The following is a 15379-nucleotide window of genomic DNA, read 5'->3' on the forward strand; positions in this document are numbered from 1 at the left end:
ACAATAATTGTCCTTTGGGTTTGGACTACTGCCCTTCAGAGAAAAGGGTTTGTGTTTCTTCCTACTCTGGAGATTACTTTTTTGTGCTAGCCCTTTTCCTTTCTGCCCATGAGCATATATGTTAAGTAATGCTCCTACTGATAAGTGAGCTGGAATTTCTTCTTTATTTGCTCTTTTTAATACAGGCCTACCTCACTGGGTTGGGTAATCTGTCCAACACCTGGAGCTTCTTTAATTTAAGTTGTGTCCAGGCTAAGTCTTCAGTGGGTCTCCAGAAATCCTCAGAAATTAATAGCTAATCCATTCTACCCCTATACCACCTCTTTAATGATTTTGGTAGGCTTAGTCAGCAAAGCATATTTGCTGTTGTCCTCCTGCCTTTTAAAATAGTGTTTAAAATGTTCACTGTAGACATGCCCAATAGAGCATAATAAATTGCTTATAATATGGTAAGGCAGTATCAAGGTAATTATTGTGGCCATTGTTAGCATCCAAACAGTAACAGCTCTATCCATTTGTCTATTTATAGGTTCTTTATAATTTCAGTAGGATGGCATAGATGGTAAATAATATAATAAATTTAAAGTCTGTCAATCTAGTAATGGGCTTTACCAGATTTTGGTCAATTTCAATTTTCACATAATTTATCAACCTGCATTTCAAATTTGACATGAAGTATGATATATCCCATAGCACGAACCAATTTTAATTATTACTTTTGGGTCAGGTTGCCAACTATGCCAATTGTTTAGTTTTTGTTTTGTGAGAGGCAGCAAAAGTTATACTCAGAAACTGATTTCTGTCTTTGCCAGCAATTTATTTAGACCAGGTTCACTGTGGAAATTATAATAATTTTATAAGCCAGTAGCATGCAGGATATCTCTTAATAAATCCAATCAAGAAATGACATGTTCCAAACAAATGACTGATTAATCACATTATTGTTCCAAACAAGGGGAGATGAGAGAAATAAAGTCCAAATTTTAACAGAGTTGTACCTTTTTATAAGAGTAGGTACCTGGGAGAGAACCAATTTCCAGCTGCAATAGCAAAAGTGAAAGTCCCCTGTTGCTATTGCTAGGAAACAAAGACTCTGGTGTTGGTAGGTGGGCTGATCTCTTTCCTGAGGCCACTGGGCAGTTTCTCACCTCTGTCTAGGATCAAATCTCCTGAGGGTCTTTGGAGAGATTTTTAGATTAGGAAAGAATGGCCTCGCCCAAACCAAAACTCTCTAATAATCCTCACAAACTCCCAGTATTTATGGTCTAAATGCTCCATAGCCATACTTGCTTCTCCATGTGCTTCCCCCTCCATAGCTGGGCTACTGACTATACAAGGACAGCAGATGCAGAATGGTAAGTAGCATCCTGGTATGACATGTTTCATATTTATGTCAAAGCAACTTTTTTTCTTTGTCATAAATAAGTGGATTAAAGCAACTTTACTTAAGTCATAAATAAATGGATTTGAGCCCTGGCCAGAATCAACCAATGAATGCATGAAGAAGTGGAACAACAAATGGATCTCTCTTTCTCTCTCTCTCTCTCTCTCTCTCTCTCTCTCTCTCTCTCTTTCTCTCTCTCCCCCCTCTCTCCCCCTCTCTCTTAAAAAAAAAATCAATAAATAAAAACAAAAATAAAACAAGTGGATTTGAAATCATATAAAACCAATACATAACACTTCAGCTAGAACATTTTCGTTGGTTTTTTAATTAAAATAAGCTTAGTGACTCAGAGTATCTTTTTTCAACCATAAATATGTGTAATTGTTTTAACTGCAGTGTCATAAAAGAGATGATTAAAGAAATCAGAAGTAGTGCAGCAGTAAAAGGGACTTAATAAAATTTATGATAAAGACCTTAACCTGAAGGGGCTGTGAGGGAGGGTCTCACACTATCTGTCATGAGGACAGCCCTACAGGAAAAACTCTATATTTACAACAGAGCTCTATGGTGGTTAAGAGGCTCTTCTGTGAGTTTTCCTCTTCCTATCTATAAAGTACTTTCTTCATCTTTGTCAGGTTGAGTCTGCATAGGTAGCTCACCAAGTCTGCGTGCACTAGATTGCAACCTTTTCTTTTGCCCCAAATAAATCCTTTTGGTGACAGAATACTTAGTTGATTCTGTTTTTCCAGTTGACAGATTCTAGTGAAAATGAGAAAAGATATATAAGACCTAAGGACTGTCATTATATAAGAAGTTAGGTGGTCAGTTTCAAGAAGCAGATTCTGGCTCAAAATGGAGAAGAGCTTTCTAAGCATCAGAGCTTTTCAACAACGCATGTAACGTGCTGCCATTGTATAAAGCAAAGGATAGAGTCCCGTCTTTTTGTGGGGCATTAGGATCTAAAGTCAGCACCTAAGGTGAACCCTTGGTAATTTGTGATTAAGTAAAAAGATGAATTAACACATTGCACCATAACAATCACACTCATCATGGTGAAGTGCTAACACATGCCCAATCGGCATGGTTCAGTGTGTTGGGCATTGTCCAGCAAAGTGAAAAGTCACTGGTGATTCCAGGTCAGGGCACATGCCTGGGTTGCAGGCCAGGTTCTCAGTTGGGGGCACATGTGATAGGCAACCAACCAATGTTTCTGTCGCACACTGATGTTTTTCTCCCTCTCTGCCTCCCTTCCCCTCTCTTTGAAAATAAATAAATCTTCTTTTTTTTTTTAAGGGAACAACAGAGTCACTTCCCATTTCACTCATGCACAATTTATTGTTTCTTGTAACTATTTACTTCCCTCCTTTCCACCCTTTACTCTCTTTTACTTCTTTGGTTAAATTCTGGTAAGTTTAAATGCACATGTAATACATATCCACTCCATACCAACATATATGCTTATAGACTTTTTCTGAAAGGATAAACAATAAACCTAACAGTGGTTGCCTCTGGGGGGAAAAATATGTAGCTCTAGTGAGAAGAAAATCCACATACATTTCATATCTTTTAAGTTCTTTACTATGTCCTTATATTTTTATTAATTTCTAATCCTCCTATTTTAATAGTTTCTGTGAATATGACTATGCCTATTGACTTTAAAGTTAACAAAACTATTATTTTCCATTTTTTGATGAAAACAAACTTACAGAAGAAAAGAGCAGTACAGTGAACAGCCACAACTTTCATCTTGACTCGATAATTTGATTACCTGTTTGTCCTTTTTGCTTTATAGCTGTATGTCTATATTTATAAATTAATACTTTTGCAAAACATTTGAAATAAGTTGCCAACATTATGACACATCATGCCTAAATACTTCAGTATTGCATCTCCTAAGGCTAAGGTGTGGGTTTTTTTAAATTTTTCCTTATAAGATTTTAGGTAGTCAAACATCTAACTTTTGGCAGTAGCACAGTATAATCTGGGTGTTTTTTTTTTTTTAATAGAACCTGTTTTTAGTTATTTTTAGAGAGAGGGGAAGGGAAAGGAAAAGAGAGGGAGAGAAACATCGATGTGCGAAGGACACATCAATTAGTTGGCTCTTGCACATCCCCAACCAGGGACCTGGCCCACAACACAGGCATGTGCCCCGACTGGGAATCAAACCAGTGATCTTTTGGTTCACAAGCTGGTGCTCAGTCCATTGAGCAATACCAGCCAGGGCTAACCTGGGTTCTTCAAGTGACAGATAAACTTCTACTACCCATCCAAGCTTTTGGTCAAATACTATATGTAATAAGATTGTCTAGAGCTCAACAATTTATATTCCCTGTCTTGATTCATTAAACTGTATGACATTCCTTTGCAATCAAATATTGTCCCCTAAATTTATATTTAAGTAAGCTGAGGCCGAGAGAGGAAAATGTATTGTCTTAGAGAATTCAAATAGTAAGTGAGGACATCAGAGCTGGACTCCAAGCCTCCTAACACCAGGTCTAAAGTTTTTTTTCAACTACTGGAGTAGCAGTTGTCAAACTTTGATTTCAGAACTTCTTTATATTCTTAAAAATTATTGAGACCTCAAGGAGCTTTGCTGTGTATCAGTTATATTATCTATTTTTATTTATTGCATTAGAAATTAAAAGGAAGTTTTAAAATATTCATTTTTCCATTTAAAGTAACATAATACACATATACATGTTAACATAAATAACACTTTTGTGAAAAAAAGTATTTTCCAAAACAAAAATGTTTTATTGAGGAGAGTGGCATCATTTTACCTTTTTTTGTAAATTTCTTTAACATCCAGCTTAATAGAAGACAGCTGGATTTTCATAGCTGCTTTGCATTTGACCTGCTATGATATCACAGGTCTTGGAGCCTCTAGAAAAATTCACTCTGCATTTGTGAAAGAAAAACAGTAAAAAAGACTTATAAGATCTTAGTATTATGAAAACAGTTTTGACCTTGTAGAACACCTGAAAGGGTCTTAGAGACTCCCTGGGATCCCTCAAACCACGCACTTTGAGAAACTTTATATCAGGGCATGTGCTAAGTGATTATGAAATAATAAACTATAGCAACATTTAAACTCCTGAAATGACATCCTAAGAAAAGGGCTTCCAATCAATGTGGATTATGAAGGCATGGTCATTGCAGTAGGTGTTAGGTTTTTGGATTCTATAATATCAGCAAAGGATTTAGGGTCACTGCAAACTTTCGTTTGGTAGCTGATGTTTTTTAATATGAGGAGTCCACCCTGTTGTCCAATACTTTGCGGGCAAGCAAAGCTCTGGTAACATCAGAAGTGTCAATTGTAAGAAATAATGAAATTCCTTTAGCACCATAGCTTTGCAGGAGCTCACCAGCCTACTGCCTGGACTTTTGTCCCAGTCCCACCACTTTCATTTCCTAGTCTATAAAAGTGGAAATAAGAATTATATCTTTCTCTTAGGATTGCTTTGCCACAATAAATGTTATATTAGCAGGGTGACACTGTAGAAATAATCCTCATACTAGTGCATCCAGTGCTGGGAGACGTGAATTTCTGAAATGTATCTAATGTTTGTGAGCAGTGTGTCTTTAATAATCCCACAATTTTTGTAAAATTTATTATTACTGGGGTAACAATGTACCTCAAAGAAGGCCTGTGTTGCAACCCAGGTTTCTCCATCATTAACGGTGAGAGCGGGAGAACACCAAATGAGCTGACCTGCTGAGACCCTGCAGGGGCTTTGCAGGAAGTAGGGGGTGAGGGAGCCAATGAGTGAGCGCCCCTGGAGGGGGCGGGGCATGCGACCGGAACTAAAGTGGAGCTGTGGGCAGACGGTGCGCAGTCTTGTCCCGCTTCTCGTCCACATGGGGTTTTCTCTCCTTTCAGATTTAAACCCAGGTTTTGGTGATGGCGCCTGGCCAGGTGACCACCCTGAACAGATCGCCCAGCCCATCAATGAACCAGAAGAGTTTCCACGCCAGGAATATTTCCCATTAATGCCGTTCAGGTATAGTGTGAAGTCCTTTCTGAAACCATCCGTGCTTCAAGTGGAGGCGTGTCTGCTGGAAAAGATATTCGGTGAGTGTGCTGGAATCTTTTTTTTTTTTTTAAGATTTTATTTATTTATTTTAGAGAGAGGGGAAGGGAGGGAGAAAGAGAGTCAGATAAACACTAATGTGAGAAGCATCTATCGGTTGCCTCTCCTACACGCCGCAACCCAGGCATGTGCCCTGACCGAAAATCAACCCGCAACTTTTTCTTCGCGGGACGATGCCCAACCAGCTGAGCCACATCGGTCAGGGCAGTGAGCTGGAATTTTTACCACTCGGCCCCACCGTGGTCTCCGGTGGCCACCGCGAGCCATCCACTGCAGACCTAAGGCAGTGTCTGGTGTCCTGCAAGCCCGATGTCAGCGACGTCCTTCCCTGCTCCTCCTGGCCTTACCCCATTCCGCCTAATCCCTCCGGAACCCTCCATTCCACACAGGTCCAAGCAGAGCCCTCCTCCCGATGTTCCAACGGGAGTTCAAAGTACGGCTCCATATGGAAGAACCGGACCCTGAGGGCAAAGTTGAAATCTGTATCACCGGATGCCCCGTGGACCAGCGACGTGCCAAAAATATGATTCAAATCATGACTCAAAAATCGGGAAGGAAGCGCTATGGAGGTAAGGAGCTTCATGTGCCAAGGTTTTGGTTGCTGTAAGAGCTAGGCTGTGCTAATGGGCCTTTCACGTCCACCTCTCTCCTCCCACAAGACTGGAACTAGTTCACATCCTGGGATGCCAGGATTCCTGGGTTTCCAGAGTAATCACGCAAGCCCCGGAATAAGTCACTATGGGAGGCAGTCAGAAACCCAAAAGAAGGGAGGTGATTAAGGAACTGCCAGACCAGCCCCTTCCCACTGGTCTACCCACCTGAATCAACCTTTCCAGAGGCTGAGGAGGACTCTATCTGTCCCCCATCTTCTGAGATCAAACTCCAGCCAGAAACACCCTGTATTCTGAGATCCTCAGAATGGGCACTGTAAAAGTGCAGCTTGCCCAGCAGAACCTCCTCCCCACCCAGGAGTTAAGCATACTGACAAAGTACTCCCTCTCCTCGCCTATAAAATGGGTCTGGTGATAGTAGCATACAGAGAGGTTATTCCTAAGGATTAAGTGAATGAATACACCAAAGCCTTTAGAACATATCAAAAATGCTTGATAAACATGCTATCGTTATCTTATTGGGTGTTCAGGGTCATTCTAATGTAGGTGGTCTTTTCTCAGGTGACCAGTAGGGTCGCCTCAACAGTTTTTTTCTGAGGAGTCACTTTCTCTGGGCAGAGTACATGCATACTTTCATGCTTTCCTTCCAGGCTCAGGGATGCTCGGCCTGGGAACCGTGAATTATCTCAAAAGAAAAAATGTTTATCGCCGTGCTTTCCCCCCTGCCATGGTGATGGACAAACTGGATGAAGCCATGTCATCACTGGAAATAAGTCACAAGACTGCCCAGGAATCTGTCCCCAAAATAATGTGATCTTTGTAATCAGCCTCAGTGCAGGGGCATTGGTCTGGGCCAGAAGCCGTGGCCCAAAAGGCCCTGTCTGGATCCTGCTTCTGCCCCTGTGACTGAGGGGAACCAGTGTTAGTGTCTACCGAGCTTCTCCTGCACGGACACTTGTTTAAAGATTCCAATATGAGTCATAATAAACTTTTAAAATATATATATGGATTCGTATTGATTAAGAAAAGCTTCTTTGTTTGTTCCAAGATGGGAAAAGGCTAATAATTACAAAAAATCTGTTCTGCTTTTCATAGTGTTTTGTAGTAGGTAGGTGTGTGGAGGATCTTTCATGTTCCAGGGAGCTTTTATAGATAAGGAAGGACATTCCTGTTTTTTTTTCATTAATGCTAATGTTGAAAAATGTTTCGTTGATATAAAACAAGCTTTACAAATCAAATTCTTAAATGTTGAAACATTGATGGCAAACAATATTTTACAAATGAGAAAAGGGTAGAGTGAGAACATCAAATACGTAATGTGTGTCCTGTTTGTCACACTTGGCTAGAAACTCCTCTCTGGCATTATGGATGATATTTCTATCTTTTACCCTTGAGGCACTAGAAATATAGTTAAACATTGGATTATTGACTATTATAGTGATTATCATATTTATCAACCATAGTCCTGGTTAATGCAAATAATGGTATTAATGACTAAGAACCACATCTACACATGGCCATTTGACTACATAGGAATCCCTGTATATGTTGTACAATATCAAGAAAAGTCACTGCTTAAATTTCATATTAATAACCAGGAAAATTTACTGAAATGTTTTTCCTCCATTTCCCTTACAATAATGTGGGGCCCCAGACTCTTTTCAGCCTAAAGAACTGGTGAAACAACTTGTTGGGCCTAAAAAAGCCCCTGGTGCCCTAGCCAGTGTGTCTTGGTTGGAGTGTTGTGCTGTGGACTAAAAGGTAACGGGTTCGATTCCCAGTCAGGGCACATACTTAGGTTGTGGGTTCAATCCCCTATTAGAATGCTTACAAGAAAGCAACCAATTGATATTCCCCTCTGTTTCTTTCTCTCTCCTTCCTCACTTTCTAAAAGCAATTAAAAAATTGTCGTAGGGTGAGAATTGAAAAAAAGAGAAAAGCCTCTGGTAGCTCTTTGAGGATGTGGCCAGGGTTAGTCACTATCCCAAAGGCACAGAGTATATAAACTGGAGGCTTCAGGGGAGGTCAGCTGACTCTTGGTCATGTGACATGGGGAAAATTCTCTAGGAGAGAAAGGTCAGGCTTCCCCTTGGGCCTCAGCAATAGGTACTATGAGGGTAAAGCCTTTGAGACCCACCCAGGCATATAGTAGAGAGCTCTGTTACGCAATAGTCCCCCTTATTCATAGGGGATACATTCCAAGACTCCCAGTGGGTAGTACCAAACCCTGTACATGCTGCTTTTTTCCTATACGTACATTCATAATTTTTCACTTAAAGGAAGCACTTTATGGCTTCCTTTGGCATATCCAAATTGCCAGCATCACTACTTTTGGGCTTCGTGGTCATTATTAAGTAGAATAAGAGTTACTTGATTGAAAACAAGCACTGCAATACCAGAGTCATTCTGATAATGGAGTCAGCTACTAAGTGACTAAGGGCAAGTAGCATATATTTCCTGGAGATGAAAAAGGGGCTGATTCATGTCCTTTGTGGGACAGAATGGACAGCAAGAGATTTTATCACACTGAGAATGGCACACAATCTAAAACTGAAGAATTGTTTATGGAATTTTCCGTTTAATATTTTCAGGCCATGGTTGACAGTGGGCAGCTTAAACAGCAAATAATGGAGGGACCACCATAGTATCATTCACCTTGGCCATAATCAGATAGACTCTTAGATCTTCTGATTTGAGCTAATCTCGATCTACAGCAGCTATCAGATGCTTTGGGGCCTACGGTCTCAGAGACTGCACCCTGCCCCGACCCTGCTGCAGGAGGTGCTTTTTTCTGCTCTGTAGTTATCTTTGTTGATGGATCACACATCACGAGATTCTGCCCCCACTGGTACTAGAAGAGGCAGTGTTCCATGTCCATCTATAGCTGCAAGCCCACCTTTTCTCTGAGTCACACTTCACCCCCACCCCTCACCAATCTCTGCCTGATCCTGGGAGTACCTGGGGATTTAGGGAAGGAAGCAGCTTCCAGCTGGAGCTGTCTCAGCACCATATTATCATCCTTATTAACTTGCTATAGTCTTGGGACTTTAGGCTTGTTTCTCTCCTTAATGGCATAAGCTTTGCTTCCTAAGTGTTTATCATTATATTGTCTTTTTCATCTATGTATTGACCTGCTCTATTAACCTAAGTGAAAACTTGTCTTGTTTTCATTTTATTTAAATTAGAATTGTCAGCTAGAGACTCCTCTCCCAGAAAATGCAGAATCCAATTTGCCTGGTAGCTGCTTAATTAGGACATTTGTCCAATCCATTATTATTGTAAGGCAATGTTGGACCCTCTTTCCATTTTATTTTGTATGGGATCATCATTGTTTCTTATCTTTCCCATTTTTATTATAATTCCTACTTTTCCCACATTCCTTTGGCCATTCAGTTTACTAAATCCACCCTCTCTACTTATATAGAGAAAATATACATATTTATATTTGATAGTCATATCTATACTTACAGAATACCCAGATGTTTACCCTCCTACCAATTAATAAAGGTTGAACATACCCATTTGTTTCTTTTTGTGAGTTACAATCATGTTTAAATTTGTACATTAACTTACCTCTTAGGTCATGATTAAGAATGGGAGACCCTGGGAGAGGGGGTATAAGGGGCATAAGTGGTAATAGAAAAAAATACAATAAAAAATACATCAAATAAAATTTTAAAAACCTGGCTGGTGTGGCTCCATGGATTGAGCACCAGCCTGAAAACTGAAAGGGTCTCTGGTTCCATGCCCAGTCAGAGCACATGCCAGGGTTGCGGGCCAGGACCCTGGGTGGGGGTGTGCGAGAGACAAACACACACTGATGATTCTCTCCCTCCCTTTCTCCCTCCCTTCCCCTTTCTCTAGAAATGGATAAAATCTTTTTTAAAAAAGGGAATGGGAGACAGTAGGAGTGGATAATGTCCCTTCTAGGATCTTTGGCTGATCTAATAATTAAAGTGACACAAGACAGTGTTGGAGCCCAGGGCAAGCTGCCCCAAGATATCCCACAATGGCATATTGATTATTTTGAATAAATTTCTTCTTGCCCTTGCAAGAATTAAACTGACCTCTGTGTCCCTCCAAAAGCAGGAGATAAGTCTCTGTGTAATAGGTGCCCTCCCTGCTGCTGAGGGCTGAGAGACAACCTTATCACAAAGGTTAAAACAATCCCAAATCAAAGCTTGTATAAACAAGCCTCCTAAGGCCTTTACTAATTTATTACCTAAGGCCAAACTTCCTTTAGATTCCTCACTAATACCCAAACCTTGCTTAGATTCCTATCTAATGAGCACTAATTTTCTTGTCCTGTCAATTTCCTACAAATATATTGTTTGTCTAAAAAGTATAAAAAGGTTCCTAGTTCAATCATTTCTTTGAGGTTCATTTTATGATCTGCCATCTGTTGTGTATTGGTTTAATATGATTTCAAATCCACTTGTTTACAAATTAAGTGAAGCTGTTTTAATATACTTGTTTGTGACAAAGAGAAAAAGTTACTTTGCCATAAATATGAAACTGTGCGAGGATGTCATCATTCCACATTGCTTTAAGAATGAAGAAAGCTGTGCCTGGATGCCATAGTCCTGCCTCTGTAGTCCTCGACATGCAGTCAGCAGCACAGCTGCTGCGGGGCCCTGCTGGAGGCTTACTGATAAGAGCATGTGGGGAAACAGCTATGGCGAGGGGACATTTAGACTATAAATACTGAGTCTATGAGGACTATTTAAGAGTTTCAGTTTGGGCGAGGCTACTCTTCCCTAACCTAAAATCTCTCCAAAGATCCTTGGGACAAATGTGCTTGTCTTGGTGAGGTTCTCCTTGTAGATGGAGGTGAGAAACTGAGCAGTACTCCATGAAAGGGTCTTTGTTACCTAGCCACAGGGGACATTTACTTTTGGGCTGATATGAAAGAGACTGTTTCCTGATGTGATCACTGTCTGGACTGTGAGCTGGACCTGGGACAGAAGTGGGAGATTGCTTCCAGGAAACCTTCTTAGACACTGTCTAATTGTAATCAGTGTTTGTTCTGACATAAATCAGTACCCCTCCCCTACCTCCTACTATGTACTGGTTCCTGGATCAGGCCGTGTCCTGATGTGGTCAAGTATGTAAATAATTTCCTTATCTGGTAGCATTCACTTACTAGTGCCAGTGACTGTTCCCTATTTGCCCTATAAGATTGTTACTTGTTAACTCTCACAGGGATCTATGTGGATGTCATGCAGGCACCCAAATCATACCCTGTATATAAGTTTCCCTGAACAAATTCTTTTAATTATCAGACTGAAGTGGCCAGACTCTTTTTCAATCTTTCCCTGCCCTTGGCTTACAGATGTAGGTTTTCAGTCCTGGGAACTTTCCCTGAATCTGTACTAACAGCTGACTGGTAATCAACTCTTTTGTTGGTCAAGGACTCCCCTGAGTTCCTACTCATGTAAAAGGTAAGCCGTATATTACATTTTGACTTCGCCCTTTTCATCTTCCCTTGCCTGGAACAACAGTGTGATTAATCTGTGATTTGTTTAGAGTATGTTATTTCTTTAATTGGTTTATTAAGAGATAGTATCCTGTACCCCTTTAGCTTGTGAAATTATTATAATTCCCACAGTGAACCTGTGCTAAATAAATTGGCAAAGAGAGAATCAGTTCCTGAGTATAACTTTTGCTGCCTCCCAAAAACAAAAACAAAATAGTATCATATTATGATTATACTCTGTGCAGATGTTAATTTGGGCTTTTTTCTAATCTAGTCTTTTGTCAATTTTATTATTTAATTATTAATCCAGTCATAAGAACTACAGAAGGGTAGAGAGGGGTAATTCTCCCCACCCCATCAACAGATTAACAGGAGAAAAACTAATTTCACACATATGGGCAACCCACAGAAATATGAGCCTTCCCTGTAGTAAGATAAAGTTGAGGTTTATAGGCATGCTATCCTGAGCTAAGGACATGAGGGTAGAAATCTGGGGCTTCAAAGGGAAGGAAGACAATTCACAGGAAGATGAGAAAAGCAAATATTTGGTAAAGAAATATTTGTCATGCCATGCAGGTAAGTCTTTCTGATATTAAAAGAATATTTTCTGGTAATAGCTCTCTTCCTGGTATAGGCCCCATACAAAAATTTTTTTAAGCAGTTAAGGGAGTAGTAAAACTCTTTCTTAGTCTGACTAAAATGCTGATTGGAAGCAGGGAGAGTGGCACCACAAGCTCCTGCCACAGGAACAACACCCAGCATCAAGCCACCATAGCGCTGAACTCTGTGAACATCTGTACTTTACCTCCATTTATTTTGTGTATCCTAGCTATATCCTAAGGCAGTAATTGCTTCTTCTCCATTTCAGCTTATGGAAGGTTTCATAGGGACACTCTACTTTCAGAGAGTGGAGGAAACCTGTATATCGAATCATTTAGAAATCTGAGCAAATTACATTTGTAAATTCAGTACCTAAGTTTTAGTTTATTAGTTATGAAAGTAGTACATAAGTACTTAGTCTTTTTATTAGAGAAATGTTCATTAAAGTCATAGATTAAGTAGTTCAGAGATCGAAGTATAAATAAGAGTGAGTATTTGTGCCCTTTCAGTAGAATGAAACTCTCCACAAAGCTCCCGGGGATCATCACCCCTTTGGCCTCCTGTTACATATGCTTCTCCTCCTACCTGAAGCTGGCACCTCCACCAGAGCTCTGGGTTACATCCCTCTTGTTCACAGGAGGGCTTGGAGGTGCCTATTCCCATCTGCCTCTAGATTGTTAGTGTCTCCCTCCCAAGGCATCATCCCTGCCTCAAACCAACATCCTATCCTTTTCTACAGAGGTGATAACCTCACTCAACCCAAAGCCCTCTCTTTTGCCAACTATTTCTTTGTTCACCCCCTCAACAAAAATTACCCAGGCTTTACCATCTAGGAGCATCAGTTCTGTTTGCCCAAAAAGGCCACTAGACATACGCGACTCCATTTAAGTTCTTCAGCTTCCTCCAAACTGGCTTCTAAGAATCTCACAGCTACAACTGAACTGGTCCCTGTGTACACAAACCAAGGGGTAATTCTTTGCCTTCATCTGAATGGATTGCTGGGCAGCCTTCCCCACAACACCTTTGTCTTTAGAACTCCCTACTCTTACTGGCAGTAACCCAGGCAAAAATGGAGAGCTTGAGTCTAAAGCAGCAGAAGGGTGGTTTCCTACAGGCCCCCGAACTGTGAACAGCTGAAATCACTTTGTGAAATATTTTCCTTTTCCTCATCATAACCTGGAAGAAACACTAATTCACACAAAACCAATTTTTTTTAAAAGACATTATTATAAATCCATCGAAACCCCTTAAAAGCTCCAGTTTGCAATAACTTGAATGGGGCAGAATTAAGAACCAGTGCCCTACACTCTCCCTCAACCCCATTTTCATGGCACAAACAAAACTAGGTGAAGCCCTTAGCCTCCTGATCTCCAGGCCATCATTCCTTCCCCGAGCAATGCCATTCTATTCTGAGATCAGCCACAAGCACATCGCCTGAATGAGGGATTGGGGACAGGCCTCATCTGGCCTTAAACAAGCACCCCAAGGCCCACACAGAACTCTGCAGCCATCTGGCCCCAGTTCTGGCTAAAAAGAAAACAGATGGTCAGGTGTATGCTTTCTGTAGAATACCCTAGAGCAGTGATTTTAAACTGTAGGCATGCATCAGAATCACCTGGAGGGGCTTGTTAAAACCCAGATTACTGCCCTTGGTGGTATGGCAAAGTTATGTTGAGGGTTCCCATTCCCAGTCAGGGCACGTACCTAGGTTGGGGGGTGGGGTTCCATACGCGGTCGGGGCATGTGTATGGGAGGCAACCAACTGATGTTTCTCACATTGACCTTCTCACTTTCTCTCTCTCAAATCAATAAACATTTTTTAAAGTAACTTTTCTAAGAACGCACATTACTGTATCCTTCCCCAAGAGTTTCTGATTTCGTGGATCTGGGGTGGGCGCCAGAGTTTGCATTTTTAATAGATTCCCAGGTGAGGCTTTGAATTCCGGAGTCCTAGTATATGTGACAAAAAAGACTTGGTGTTAGACAATTTACTAAAGTGCTGCCCATAAAACTCCCCGGGGCCATCTAACCCTCAACTGCACAGATATCCTAAGCTTGCCACTTTGGGGTCTAGCCACAGACTCCTCCACCGCATCCCACTCTTCGCACTCTGTAGCTGGGACCCACACCCAGGGATTAGACTCCGTTGTTGTTCTCAGAACTGTCCCAGGCCCTCAGACTAAGGTACTAGAATGAACCAGAAAGGTGCGGGGAAGTGAAACGCACCTTTCCAGATCCCTAGGCAAATGAAGCTCCCCTACCAGGGCCGCTTAAATCACTCACCTCGATTTAGAGGAATCCGAAGCTGGAAAGCCATGGTCAGAATCAGGGACGTCGCAAGGTACTAGCAAATGCTCTCCAGTAATGAAGATCAGGACTCCTCATCCGCGGGACCACATTCACCTTGAGTAAAAACCCGGAGCCATCTCTGGTATTCCGTCTGCATTTCGCCACTCCGGCCTGCGAAGGAAAGGGGGCGCTAGGCCAGGGGCAAGGACAGCCCGAGTACCGCCGAGTCGGCCGGCGGGCAGGAAAGGACCAGATATGATGGGAGAAACTAGGTTTAGGTCATGGAGGAACGCGGCGAGAGTCCATGCACACTGGACCAATATATAGTTCAGGATCCCAGAAACTTTCTAGGGGCACTGGATTAGGTCACCACCCCACCACCCCCAACCCCCGCGAGCAGGCCCGAGACTAGATGCGACTGGCAGGACCTCCAAGGATATGAGCTCAGGGCTCACTCACCAAACAACGCCAGTAACATCCACAGCTCAATGTAAACAATCTCTGGGTTAGGGTGGTCATCTAATAACGATCTCAGAATTTGAACGCAACGAAGCCTTCTGCGCTAGGTAGAGCAGGAAGCAACACCCCGCCGCGAGCCACAGGGGTAGCCGGGGAAAAGAGGAAAAGGTGCTGCCGCACGGTCCCGGGACGGTGTCTTGCGTCCTGCCCTTTCCGTGGCCGCTTCCAGGACTCGCACCTGACGCTGCCATCCAGCCCGCGGGCTCTCCGGAGCTCCATTTTTTCTGTCCTCTGAACGCACATTTCGCGCTCAGGGAGGTGCTCAGTCACGCCTCTACCATTCGGTTGCCCTCTCTGCTGGCCCTGGAACACACCCCAGGCCCTCCAGGCTCCAAGTTTGCGACGTTCCCTGGCCGACCGCAGATGTCGGAACGAAGCAGGCCCCCTGGAACCTGCAAGGCGGGTGGGC

At 42.1% G+C, this 15379-nt stretch overlaps 1 long non-coding RNA gene across 1 annotated transcript; it reads right to left on the reverse strand.

Moving 5' to 3' along the window:
• Positions 1-4614: 4614 nt before the first annotated feature.
• Positions 4615-15100, reverse strand: LOC150007303 (uncharacterized). Its single transcript, XR_016511803.1, has 3 exons — positions 14911-15100; positions 14446-14622; positions 4615-5437 (listed from the first exon to the last, which is right to left on the reverse strand). It is a non-coding gene; the product is annotated as an uncharacterized LOC150007303 (long non-coding RNA).
• Positions 15101-15379: the final 279 nt, after the last annotated feature.

The sequence above is a fragment of the Furipterus horrens genome, unplaced genomic scaffold (assembly GCF_987537825.1).
Source record: "Furipterus horrens unplaced genomic scaffold, mFurHor1.1.pri manual_scaffold_6, whole genome shotgun sequence".
Classification (NCBI taxonomy): Eukaryota; Metazoa; Chordata; class Mammalia; order Chiroptera; family Furipteridae; genus Furipterus; species Furipterus horrens.